General features: G+C 43.5%; 1 protein-coding gene across 4 annotated transcripts in view; it reads right to left on the bottom strand.

Annotated features, from left to right (window-relative positions):
- The window catches only part of LOC124720195 (poly [ADP-ribose] polymerase tankyrase-1-like), a 74282-nt gene that overhangs the window by 33725 nt on the left and 27232 nt on the right, over nt 1-13325 (bottom strand). The gene's annotated exons all lie outside the window — the stretch shown is intronic.

The following is a 13325-nucleotide window of genomic DNA, read 5'->3' as shown; positions in this document are numbered from 1 at the left end:
CACAGAATTTAAAGATTAATAGGATTAACTTTACTTGTATAGGCATTTAAGTATTTAGGAACCATGTTTAGATTTTTATATATTTTACGTACTGCACCGTCGTAATTATACCTCAAAGTGGACTACCCCTGTCGCTACAAACTTTCTTTTCGCCTCTATGCATCCACACTCCAGCACCTGACCTACTGACCATAGGAAGGTACATTTTTAATGATTTGCTTGTGCCATCCGTACTTGCAAATGCTAACAGGTATAAAAACATACGCTCTGTAACAGCTATAATTATAAGTCTGCAAATGGGTTAAGTACTGATATAGTATTGTTTAGTAGACTGTTCTCACTCACCGATAGAAATATACACCTTGCATCATGTGTGTCTGTCTATATGTAGGAAGTTAAATGGCTCTGAGCCGGCCGCGGTGGTCTCGAGGTTCTAGGCGCGCAGTCCGGAACTGCGCGACTGCTATGGTCGCAGGTTCGAATCCTGGCTCGGGCATGGATGTGTGTGATGTCCTTAGGTCAGTTAGGTTTAAGTAGTTCTAGGTTCTAAGGGACTGATGACCTAAGATGTTAAGTCCCATAGTGCTCAGAGCCATTTGAACCATTTTTGAAATGGCTCTGAGCACTATGCGATTTAACTTCTGAGGTCATCAGTCGCCTAGAACTTAGAACTAATTAAACCTAACTAACCTAAGGACATCACACACATCCATGCCCGAGCAGGATTCGAACCTGCGACCGTAGCGATCGCTCTGTTCCAGACTATAGAGCCTAGAACCACACGGCCACTCCGGCCGGCTGTAGGAAGTTATATGATTTGGACGTATAACTAACAACACACACTAAGCATTTGCATGTTATATACACTGAAGAACCAAAGGAATTTCGTATAGCCCCCCCCCCCTCCCGATCATGCAGGAGTGCCGCAAGACAAGACGACGTGGCACGGCCTCGACTAATGTCTGAAGTAGTGCTGGAGAGTACTGACACCATGAATCCTGCAGGGCTGTTCATAAGTCCGTAAGAGTGTGAAGGGGTTGGAGATCTCTTCTGAAAAACACATTGCAAGGCATCCCAGATATGCTCAGAAATGTTCATGTCTGGTGAGTCTGGTGACCAGTGGAAGTGTTTAAATTCTGAAGACTGCTCCTGGAGCCACTCTGTAGCAATTCTGGACGTGTGGCGTGGTGCATTGTCCTGCTGGAATTGCCCAAGTCCGTCGGAATGCACAGTGGACACGAATGGATGCAGGTGATCAGACAGGATGCTTATGTTTGCGTCATCTGTCGGAGTCGTATCTGGACGTATCAGGGGACCCATATCACTCCAACAGCATACGCCCCTCACCATTACAGAGCCTTTACCAGGTTGACCAGTCTCCTGCCGACATGCAGTATCCACAGTTTGATGAGGTTGTTTCCATACTCGTACTCCCCCATCCACTCGATACAATTTGAAACGAGACTCACTCTACCAGGAAATATGTTTCCAGTCATCAACAGTCCAACCTCAGTGTTGACGGGCCTAGGCGAGGCGCGAAGATTTGTGTCATGCAGCCATCAAGGGTACACGAGTGAGCTTTCGGCTCCGAAAGCCGATATCGATGATGTTTCCTCGAATGGTTTGCATCCCGATTCTTGCTGATGGCCCAGTATTACAATATATAGCAATTTACGGAAGCGTTGCACTTCTGTCACTTTCAACGAAATGGTTGTACGGGAAGATCCCCACTTCATCGCTACTCTGGACATGCTGTGTCCTGTCGCTCCTGCGCCGACAGTAACACCACGGTCAAACTGATTTACATCTTGATAACCTGCCATTGTAGCAGCAGTAACCGATCTAACAACTGTGCCAGACACTTGTTGCCTTTTCAGGTGTTGCCGACCGCATCGCCGTGTTCTACCTGTTTATATGTCTCTCTAATTGAATACGCAGGACTATACCAGTACTCCAGTACGTTCTTTGCGTATTGCCCGTTGGCTTTTCCTTTCACACACTTGTAACAACGCGGAAAACATTCCGGTGGTTATGTAGCTTCGTATTTATATCCAGACATAACTTACCAGGCTTAGTCATTAAATGTTCTTCTCATATGTCTCTCTGTGAACACACACGTACTCCTTTAAAAGTACTGATCACAGACAATCGTCTTTTTTTCATATTTATCTTTTGATATACACAGACCAACGCAGTACTTTTATTTCAGCCACGTTAAATACTTAAGACTCGATTTTCGAGTTGTACCGGGTACTGGGCATGTGATTCATGCCGCTCAAAACAAAGGAAGTATTTCTGTTTAAATTCTGTGTAGTCAAATATTTTGGTTACTGAATTTTTTTTTCCTTTTCTGTCTGGTGCACACACGAATAAATCAGAACACATTCCAACGTCTCATCAGGCCACATGCAGCATTCGTGAAGCATGGATTCGCCAAAATTTAGTACTCAGACTTGTAGCGAACATCCCTGTGCTTTGTTGGTTCAAATGGCTCTGAGCACTATGGGACTTAACATCTTAGGTCATCAGTCCCCTAGAACTTAGAACTACTTAAACTTAACTAACCCAAGGTCATCACACACATCCATGCCCGAGGCAGGATTTGAACCTGCGACCGTAGCGGTCGCGCAGTTCCAGACTGAAGCGCCTAGAACCGCTCGGCCACTTCGGCCGACGCTTTGTTGGTGGTCTCTGAAAATGTGAGACGCATCGGGAACAGCAAACCTTTCAACTTGAACGGCATATCTGCTGGGACCATTGGGATGAGTCGTAGCAGTATATCTTCTCCTGCCATGCTCCCATTTAACATAGTGGCTTCAATGATATTATCATCGTTTTTTGCAGAAAACGTGGTGCCACTGCAAATCTTAGTTTCTTTATGTTTCGAAGAGGAATGACAGCCAAGCAAATTTTCAGATTTAAGCCGTGCAGCGAAAGGCTTGGCAAATCAATGAATTCAGGAACTTGATTGAATTTTTAAGAACTTCATTCTGATTCATTGCAGTATCAATACATAGAAATACAGTCGCTTCGCCTGATACTTTGTTTTAAACGCAGAAGTTGACGGCACTGACATTGATGAATAGGTATGTTTAGGGATCCGTAGTTTATGAAAGAACTAGTTAAAATGAACTATTCTGAGAAAGGATCTGTTAGAAGTGTCCTTTCTCTTACTAACATCTAGTTCGTTTACTTCTGCCTTCCCCTACATATCGGAAATTGGAATCGTTGAGAACGAATTTCCCCTCCCTCGATACTGAGCACAGCCGACTCCCAGGACCTAGGTGTCCTTAGTCCTGACATCCTAATGGTGGACCATGCAGACGGCAACTGACTGGAAGACTGAAACCATTCCGTCAATTTGTAATCTCACCCCTCCTTTCTCTTTCCATTTATTATCCACATTAAGCAAAGTTTTTTTATCAATAGTTGAGACGTGCATAGTTTACAATAATCTTTCTAGTATGCTTAGTGTGCCATGTTGAGTTGGCTCCAGTTCTTCTTGTCTAGGGGTCTGATTCTTGAAGATGTAAATGTCAGATCAGGTCCTCACAGTTGGTTTCAACCAAATAAATTTGAATATTGTTGTCGGAAAAATTTTTGAATGTAGATGTATTTTCTCACATTTTAGTATATCATACAGTATTTTGATTTTTACCTTAACAAAGCCGAAATTAAATTGTTCGCACAAAAATACCTCCCATCACATCATAGGCATGCTTACAACTCTCTTACTCTGCGGAAATAACAATATTCCAAATGTTATACTGCTTTTCTTATCAAATGAATCCCTTGTAGTTTTATTTACATTATTAATTTGTATTATTATTTCATAAATGAATCCAGAAACAAATACAGTAAAAAGTACAGGGGCACATAATTAATTATAGAAATTTTAGGTGTGCCAATAATTAGCAATTTGAAGTGTTTGCAAAAAAATTATTTTAACTATATATCCAGAAGTAGTACGTATCGGTTATAACATCGAAACTAAAATATCGTATGAAAATAGTTCCTTTTCGTAAATTTTAGCTCGAAATATAACATACTGTATATAAAATTATCTGAAAATCAACTGAGATAATACTGACCTGTCCTAAATTCGGAAAATAATACTGGTATCGAGAAATACTGTTGAGTAAAACGAAATGGTAGAGGAGGACACGGTAAGAAGTTCTGTTACTTAAGTTCAGGCTCCGTTTCCGAACTGTGCCAACTGCGTAGGATAGAAGAGAGAGACTGTTCCCTAAGTTCACTTAGTTCACCTCAGTCTACAGTACCCTGTAACTAAACATTTCTTTCCTGTGTTAAGACTTAATTTTAGCGAAATATTTAATAAGAGCTAGTTTTTTTGTGTTTCTAGACCTTGCCAGATAAGAAAATTAGAAAGCAGGTAATCACTCTTGGTGGCAAGGAGAATGGCTCTGAGCACTATGGGACTTAACATCTGAGGTCATCAGTACCCTAGAACTTAGAGCTAGTTAAACTTAACTAACCTAAGGACATCACACACATCCATGCCCGAGGCACGATTCGAACCTATGACCGTAGCGATCACGCGGTTCTAGACTGAAGCGCCTAGAACCGGCCGGCGCAAGGAGAATACTTTCATCTTTAAAGCCTTCAACTTCCTGGGTTCCCAAGTGAAGGCCTAGGTTAAAACTGAAAACGCCCAGCCCTTTGTGTCAAGAAGATTGCATCTAAAAAAGTCGTAGAAATGTGCACTCTGGTTTGTTTTCGAAGGTCTTCAGTTTCGTACCCCGCCTCTGTCGCTGAGTTCGGCTGGCGTCCCGCCTGTTCTGGAGTGCACACGCGCGATTTCCTTGTTTACTTCTTGCCGCGGTTTCGAGTACTGCGTCCCTCTTATGAGCGAACCATGGCGTACACTTAACACTGAGTAGCGATTAAGATAACATTTCAAGTTGAATATGCACAACTACGACCTTTTGAAACTGAGAACTTTGCACGGGATGATCTTTGCCTCGACCCACGGGATGTAACTGGCATTCACTTTTCCATTATCGGAAATGTTGTAGGTGTCAGAATTGTGCACCGATATTGAGAATCAGCACGTGCAACACCTCCATTCGATCACTGTCTTTGACCTTCCATTTGAGGTCCCACCAGACATCGTCATGTTGGCTTCCAAGCCATATGCCAATGTACTCAACCACCAGGCCGACAAATGGAAAAAATTTGATACCTATCCTTTTCTCTACAGTATCCATTAACTGAAAATTGAATTAGTGAAGCATGTGCCATTATACCTGATTATAGGACGATGGAGGGCCATCATCACATATGACAGGCAGCCCCATACCTATGCTTCCTGCAACTAGGAAGGACATTCCGCCGTAACTGTCTCTGGCGCCAGCTTAGAGAGACACCACTCAACGACGCTGCCCCCATTGCGACGTCCACTGTCTATCCTGTGACCTATGCTGTGGTCAGCGCACGATCTTCAGCACAACTCACATGATCCATTACAAACGAAGACTGCCATCACAGTGACTGATCCGTCACTTGTCACATCACTGCAACCAGAGTTGTTAATGTGGGGAGAACTCTCCTGCCCACTGATGGCAACAATAGAGAAAAGGCACCTAGTGTTGTAGCGACTTCTGCAATGAGTCAACAGACAACTGCTACCATTTTAAATCTGAGCTGCATGTTGGAAACAAAAGCCGCCATGGAAGCGCCAGAAGTGGAAACATGACACTTAGATGATTACCTTCAGCAAATGGCTACATGATGACAATCAAATGTTCGCTGACGCAAATTCCTCAGTCACCTTGGCCCACAAATGCTTCATGTCATAGTAGCGCAGTGGCTCATCCCACATGGCTTCCCTCTTATGATACCAACTTCACTTGTGTGTGAAGTAGACGACCCACCAAACGACACAATATCTGTGCCAATGAGCTTCTGGCCATATAAGGTAGACGATGACACCATACTACCACCTTGTACCACAAAAGATAATGTTCTGATGGAGGTACTGGGCAGAGCAACGACACCACTGTGGATACCACGGCTGGTACACCCCAGACTGCTACTCACAGAGTGCATATCACATTCCAGGTAGACGTCGGAACTCAACAGTACTGACAGGCCATGCTCAACGTCAATAACATCCATGTGGAGCATAAACTGACGATGTTAAAGGATACACTGAACACAGCAGATATAGACATAGTTACCCTTCAGGATGTCTATGTCAGGGATTTTGTAGAGCCTTTCGAATACGACACACACATCACCTACACATTTGGCATTGGCAGTGGCGTGGGGTTCTTCTTTGATGGCTTAATTACCAAAGACATCACTTTACTCCTTGGCAGGAGCAGCATTGCGTACACTCTTCATAGCACCAGATCCATAAACATCTACACACCCTCCGGATTGGGCCATCATGGAGAATGGTCTCCTTCTTTCAGGATACCTTCATGCCACTCTTGATGGGCGTCAGGATGACTTCATTTTCGGTGGTGATTTTAACTACATTCAGGTGCCTAAGGGCCAACTGCCACACTACACTCTATGTGTGGCCCTCTCCACCATCAGAATCACCCTTCGATTCACTGACACGTGTGAATATGTACATGTCGATAGGGAGGGTTTCACACACCATGTCAGGTACTCCTCCAGCCACATAGATCGTAACTATCTCTCATGCTCCAATGTTTGGGCAAACAAGTCACTAGAACATGGCTCATTGGCTTTTCCTATCATGCAGCCTGTATAGATACTGTCACCTTTCAATGCCAGATGGTATGGCATGGGCGAGGCCCCTGTAAATTGAATGTGTCTCCCCTACATTTTCTTGAATGTCAACAGCTCATGGGGGCCTTGTGGACATCCTGCATCTTCCTGGCTTCCTTTTAGGGTTGCTTGATTCTGTTGATAAACCAAACAGAGGAACTAGCGTCAGTGACTATCGGCCCCTGTCTTCCATGAAGTCTGACATGAAGATCTTCACTGGCTTTTGGCAGCGAACTTGAAAAGTGTTGCCTGCTTTGTGGTATACCACAACTAGGCGTCATCATGAGGTAATTACAACTTCTGGACATCCTTACGTTGATACTGTGACATGACTGCATTTATGGAGACATGGTGCATGATGGTACTCTTGGCCTCCTTTTATTCCAGCGAGGACTTTGATAGGGTTCATCACTCTAATCTGGCAGTGAAGATCCAGAAGATAGAATTCCCAGACAGCTCTGGGACACGTCATCTTGGATTACGTACCATGGTCGTCTTATACCGTCTATCCTGGTCCAAGGACTGGTATGGAATGGATGCCCTGTTTCCCCAGTCCTGTACGTTGACACCATTGAAGAGTTACTTTGCTGTCTCTGTCAACACTTCAATGAGTCTTGGTATCCACACTTTTTCTTCCATGGCCTAGGTGGGAGGCCTGGTCCTCCACCTGCTCTACAGCAACGTTGTTCAAACAGCAATGGAGTGGGTGGGGTGGTACCATACTCCTTCAGTAGCGTCATTAATATTCACCAAATGTCGTGCACTATCTATAGTACATGGGCTGCCCACTGAATGTGTCACTTCCGTGCAGGTCTGTGGCATGACTACATATCTAGGTATTGGTTTTATGGGCGACTTCTGGTGATCTATGCACCTTAACAGTAAGCATGTCTTATTTTAGATCTGGCCAGAGCTCCTTGACCATCAGCTCTGAACTGTGGGCTTGCTGCAATCGATGTGCTATGCAAACATTTATGTCACATCGCAAATCCTGCACATGGCCCAGACTTTCCCATTCTGCCATCAATTGTGAGTCAAGGCATGTTGTTTCAGGTCAGCTATGAGTTCCTCACACTTGTTAAGGGCAAAGGAGGCCTCAATGTCTGTCAGCTCCTACATCGAGGAACAGCCCTCTTTATAAGCTTGCATGTCAAGATGTTGCAACGTATTCTGACTTGCCTCACCAGCCTATTGAGAGGACCCTTACCCCAATCTCTCTCGTTGCTACAGAGCCACTGACAGATGTCTCAGCACCTTTTTCCTACTTATGCTATTTCTTTCTTGAATACAGCTACAGCCAGACCCCGCTTCCCCTCCACATCTAGCATTGGCCTAGGTAGTGTATGCGTTGCTGCAATCGCAGCTTTCACCGAATATAACTGAGAAAACATATGACATCTTCTGGTGGAATTCAGTGTGGAGGGAAGTGCAGACCCCTATGCTCATGTCAGATGTTCAGTCCACCTGATACATGACTGTTAGTGGGAAGCAAGTATGAAAGATGCGTTTCTACCAGATACATCAGATGGCATCGCCATTATGTACCACATGTGGAGTACAACGACGGCCATCTAAGCGAGGCGAGTGATGTTTAGTCTTTGACCCACCAGATGTTGATGTTCATCTCATGCATGACTCCTGACATCAACACAGCACAAATGATTCTCTTCCCAGGCATGGACTAATTTCTGTGGACTAAGATCTACTCAGTAACATGGATTCATGGACACACTGTCCACTACCTGTCAGGTGGTGGTGACAAATCATCTCTCAATTTCTGGAAATACCTTAACACCCAACATTGTGCAGTTGTGAACAACCCTAATTACCAATGATATTAATCGAAATTTCTTCAGAGCACTTCCTGCCACAATCGTTGTAGCTGGATCACCCATGCTAAAAGCATCTGACATACCTTTCTTTCCTCCATTTTACAGAATCGATTCCCATAGCAGTTATTTATACACACTTCTGATGAGATAAGCATCAGTGATCTACAAACACTTCTCCACCAGCCAACTTTCCTCCAAGTGATGTTCAGGGTGATGTCTTTGTGAGGATGTGTTGGCGTGACAGAGATGGCTTAAAAAAGAGATGGTTGATGTTAATGGTGTCTTACTGACTGGAGCCTACACATGAAGTGGTGGATATTATTTGGTTTTGGGGCGGGGGGGGGATGCTTCTTACTAAGTTTAGGGTAACAGTGGCGATGCCATTGGCTTCTTTTCCTTTGTAGGCCAACGTATAGTAAGGAATGTGAGGAATGTGGTAAAAAAAAATGTGGTCAGTGCAGTGTAGCTGACATTTTCTCCACTCAGAGATTGGGTGTTGTGTTGACTTCACCATCATTTCATCTCCATTGACACGCAGTCTCCAAAGTGGCTTCAACTGAAATGCCTTGAAACAAGTAGCTGGACTCTGCACAAGTGGGTCTCCTGGCCTGGTCACATGCATCATCATTTTATTCAGTTTTATAGCCAATGAAATTATTAAATTTTACTTTCTAATTATTAGTTTTTAGGTTTTTATAGTGCTCTTGTTTCTTGGCCCCTTTACATAAAATTTAATTATGGAGCTAATTTGAAATGGTTGGTCCAAATAATTCAATAAGGAGAAACATCTCTAGAGGAGTATTTGCGTACAAAATGTCTAACGATTTTTTTTTATTCTGTGGGATATTTCAAGAAATTTGAAGATGATTTTGTATGTGATTGCTCTGACTCTGTGGAAGTTCGTTGGCAATGTGATACAGTGTGTGGATTTATCGATTGTTATTCTTCCATTCCAAATATAAAACAACTGTGCAGCAAAACGTTCAACAAATGCATCATGTTGCAGTCACTCATTCATATTCATCTCCAAAGTCAGTTTAGTACATCTTGCCATAATACCGATAGTTAAGAGGTGCTTTCACTTCATCAGTGGCTGCTAAATACTCAGTTTTCGTACGCTGTGTACCATCAGAAACGTATTTTGTGCTATAACATCAATTGCGATCAACATTTATCCTCGATAAAAGTTATCGGAGTAGCAACTTCATTCAAAGAAACATTTATCCCATGTTTAATTGTGTATCAATGTTAATAAACGTAAATTTTATCTAATTTTCATAAGTTACCAGTGATGTGTGGTACGTATGTCGTAGAAAATCAGTGTTTGTGTAGCGCTTGTTGTAAGCATTATGTCGTATCCCATTGTCTGCATTTACCGTAAACTAACGGTAACTTTCATTTGGTTTTCGACTACATTCTCTAATAATTTCAAGAGATTAGTAGCGTTTATAGAAGGTGCTACCGCAGCTACTCCACACCTGAACAGCTACCTGAGTAGCAGCCTCTGATGTGTACCACACGCCTGACCCTTTTGGTGTGTCCGTAGAGTACTCAACCCTAGGATGCAAGTTCAAGATATTTCAGCCTGCTTTGTCACAGACCCTTCGAACCCTGTGTCAGTCGTTCCATTCGATTCAGAACGGGAAGTGCATGATCACTTTTACACTGCTTCAAATTGAGAGTCTCACTGAAATTAGATGAGCTTTCTGAAGGTTCTCTGCCAGTTGAATGATCCAATCGTGGCCGCAGAGCACAGGCGGCAGCCAGTACCACCCCACTCCCTCAGAAGATGACTGAATGGCCTCTTCAGCAGGCTGAATAAGGCAGCCAGCCATACACACTGAGTACACTTAGTGTTCCCTCCCATCTCTCTCATTTTGCCATTTCCCTAAGGAATACCTTTACTCGCCGTCCATTTGAACTTCCTACTGTTAATAGATCCTACCCTTTTGCGTTTGCCTGTTCTTGACACAGAACATACCATCAGCTGAAGTGAGTCTGAGTGATTCAGTTTCGGTTTCAGTGGAAGACAGCTCCTCAGATTCGTTGGTTAGGGTGATGAGTACCACGTGCTGAGTCATCCCTGGTCCCTGCCACCCCTGTACAGGGAGCCTAGTCCTGCCACTGACATGTCGCTCCCACTAAAGTGGATGAATGGTGACAGATCATGTACTTCCTGTACAAGCTGCTGACAGCCAAGTGGATCAGCGGGGACAGGTCATGTACTCCCTGTAGAAGCGACAGCAGGAGATGATAGTAAATCAGGTATTTGTGGCGTATCTGATACATGACTGCTGGTAACTCTCCAGGAACACCCATATACAGTAGCTTCCAGGCGACTGATCTTAACTTATAAACATCAGCTAACTCTTCCCACGTTCGAGGACGGTGTTCACAGTAGGGCTGCAGTGTGTTGTGGATCACTGTTAAGATATGAAGCAGTCCGTAGGCAAATCGATGTTTCCAATATAGCTGCTGTAGCACCTTCTATAAACGCTACTAATCTCTTGAAATTATTTGAGGTTGTAGTCGAAAACCAAATGAAAGTTATCGTTAGTTTACGGTAAATGCAGACAATGGGATACGACATGTTGCTTACAACAAGCGCTACACAAACACTGATTTTCTACGACATACGTACCACACATCACTGGTAACTTATGAAAATTAGATAAAATTTACGTTTATTAACATTGATACACAATTAAACATGGGATAAATATTTCTTTGAATGAAGTTGCTACTCCGATAACGTTTATCGAGGATAAATGTTGATCGCAATTGATGTTATAGTACAAAATACGTTTCTGATGGTACACAGCGTACGAAAACTGAGTATATTGTAGGATTTTAATACAGTTAACACCAAAAATGTTTAAAATTTATGTGAAGTCTTAGGACGTGACTCTTAGAGGAGAATTTGTCTGTCATATCTGATTTTACTTTGACGTGAAGGAAATAGAGGTAGTCGGTTTGTAAACGAAATTATGAGTAAATAGGAATGGGATCTGTTGGATTCTCCATTTAGCTGGTTTCGTGTCACATTTTGCAGTTGCCTGTCAAAGATGAACTCTGTAACATCAGAATGTCTCTCTCCCAAAAAAAAAAAAAAAAAAAAAAAAAAAAAAAAAAAATAGTTACGGTGTGGGACATAGCACAGCTAAAGGTGCATTGCTAAACCTTTGTGAAAATTCTGCCGATACGTTCCACAGACAGGTTACTTTTATCACTTTAAGGGTCTATGGATTACACAAGGTGATTTTTTTCTACCATGTACAATCTCTAGTGCTTGATCAATTTGAAGATAAGGAACAAAAAAAGTCGAATGATGTCCGGAAATGCATGGGGTCCCTACGCCAGAGACCATTTATTCAGTCATTCTTTGTTACAGAAGCTGCAGTGTAACACCATGCAGCTACAGTTAAAGTATGCATGATATCCTCCTAGAGGGTGATACTGTTTCTCGCACATCATGACGTTGGATGCACGAAGCCATGAAGGACGTACCCGAAATGATCAGACACTAGAGTTGGAAGAAAATGTAATCAGCACTGTGGAAGCCGACCGCCATCTCAGTACCAGGCAGTGGGCCCACCACTACAGGGTAAGCCAGACGACCGTGTGGGACATTCTCCATGACGATTGTTACTACCGTTATCAGTTACAGTGCGTGCAGGACTTATTAACGACAGACTTTCCACATCGGGACAAGTTTGTCAGTGGTTTCTTCACCAGGTAACCACGATTCCGGGATCTGTGTCATTCATCCTATTCACAGATGACGCAACATTTACGTGCAATGGTGTCTTCAACTCTCATAACAACCATCTGTGGGATGGTATGCAGAACGGCCATAACAGCGAATCATCAGCATCGGTGCAGCCGGAATGTGTGGGTCGGGATAACTGGCGGCCATATTTTGGGACCAGTCTTCCTTCCACGTCGCCTAATAGGCCGGAACTATCGGCATTACTGGCGGGCGTCTTGCTGGAAGAAGTGCTACTCATGATTCTAATGGTTATGTGGCTGCTACATGATGGGGCTCCAGCCCACTTTGCCGACAACGTTCGGACGCATCTCAATCGTGTCTTCCCTGGTTGATGGATTGGAGAAGGTTGTCCATTTGCATGGCCTGTTTGTTCACAGCATCTCAACCGGTGCGGTTTCTGGTTATGGGGCCACCTCAGAAGTATCGTGTACGCAGAGCGCATTCCAGATGTGGAGTCAATGGAGCAGCGTATTTAGTTCTAAGTTCTAGGCGACTGATGACCTCAGAAGTTAAGTCGCATAGTGCTCAGAGCCATTTGAACCACTTGAAAAACACCCTGTATACGCAACTTGATGACCAAATGGCATTCCAACTGGAGCTTTCTACAATACCAAAGGCAATGATACATTGATACCCAACGATGTTACGTAGTTCCCTCGCAGTATTCTTATGACTGCCCTGTGACCCAAAGCAGTTACCCCAACAAGTTCACGCCTGTGTGTACCACGGTGGGTCACGCCCGACTCTGCCAGTTATGCTACATGCATAACAATAACGTCTGACGTACGTACTGCCTATCATGCAGGAGCAACGAACAGTACTGAATACAAGTTTGTGTGACCCTTGGACGAGAGAGATTTCTGAACAAATGAGGTATAATTATTTTATATCATCTCTCGCTGTTCTAAAAATAGAACCTCGATATATTCAAGTAGGCTACTAGTCTAGTGTGTTTGAATAAG

This window comes from Schistocerca piceifrons, chromosome 11, assembly GCF_021461385.2.
Source record: "Schistocerca piceifrons isolate TAMUIC-IGC-003096 chromosome 11, iqSchPice1.1, whole genome shotgun sequence".
NCBI classification, from domain to species: domain Eukaryota; kingdom Metazoa; phylum Arthropoda; class Insecta; order Orthoptera; family Acrididae; genus Schistocerca; species Schistocerca piceifrons.
Note: the sequence above shows the minus strand (reverse complement) of the source record. Positions and strands in the feature narration are given on the sequence as shown.